We start from the raw sequence: 1345 nt of genomic DNA on the forward strand, positions 1-1345 counted from the left end.
AGAGAGAGAGAGAGAGAGAGAAGGAGAGAGAAGGAGAGAGAAGGAGAGAGAGAGAGAGAGAGAGAGTTGCACCAACATTCGGTTGGTATTTATTTTCTGTTGAATAGACTGAGAGTAACGAGAAATGAAATGTTTTGCTCAAGGAAATGGTGCACTGCTTGGTCCACGGATGGAACTTACAACATTACGATTATGAGCTGAACGCGCTAACCACTAAGCCACACACCTTCTCTAAATCAGATTAATTACTATTGCTATTAATTTGAACCTCACCCAGCCCAGCACAGTGTAGCTGAAACACGTATCTTTTGGTGCAGTGATCTTTGATAAATTGCAATATACGTTAATTATACAAAAAGAAAAAAATCAATTTTCCACCAAGATTAAATATGCTTAAGTATTCAGAATGATTTATGTCATAAAACATACATCATTTTAACAACTTCAGAAAAAGAAAAGAAAGAAACTGTTTAGTCTTGCTTATAAAGATTGACTTCTTTTGCCGTTAAGTTAAAGCTAACATCGATGAAACGTGATTGGTAACAGATTTATTGTGGTGTCGATTGCCAACAGAATCTCCATTTTGGTTGTTTCATACTAAACTATATTTAGCAAATGTTTGTGCTGCCTACAAGAACATTGTTTTGGTAGGTACAGGTGACTGTATGCAATTGATTTTAATAAATGGAATTTCATAGAGAAACAATAAAAAATATAATAATTATGTAAGGGAACAAAGAATCGATTTTAGTCACATAACAGGGTAACGCCGTTTGTAGGGCAGGCAGGGAGGAAGATGAGAAGAAATAGGGTTAAATAGAATAAAATAAAGTAAAGCAAGATACCTTAAAGTGAAGGAAATGAAATAAAATAAAATAAAATAAAACAGTAGAGACTACGATAAAGGTAGCAGAGTAGAAGGAATTTTTTATTTTCTGTAATTGGCTGGGGATATGAAACTTCAAAAAGATCTCGGAGATAAAATGCTTCGTGGATATAAATATTCTAATAGCTTTAAAGGTTCAATTTTTAAAGAATTTTTGCAAGGGTGTATAAAAGTAGATAGGTAGAAAGATGGATAGGCAGACAGATAAATGAGGCAAAAGCTAGATAGACCGACTGATAAACCGATCGATATACACAGGGTGGGTAAGGTATTTGAGGACATACGTTAATTTTACTGTGGCAGCATATTTATCAACTTAATAATTTCTATATTTCAGAATTACCAATGACAGACCCTACGATTATACAAAAAATGAAGAGGCACGCACCTATCGTGGCTATAAAGGTTGAACATAGCAATTTAGGAATAGCATGATTTATATATATATATATATAGATC

Source organism: Octopus bimaculoides, chromosome 3, assembly GCF_001194135.2.
Source record: "Octopus bimaculoides isolate UCB-OBI-ISO-001 chromosome 3, ASM119413v2, whole genome shotgun sequence".
Taxonomy (NCBI): Eukaryota; Metazoa; Mollusca; class Cephalopoda; order Octopoda; family Octopodidae; genus Octopus; species Octopus bimaculoides.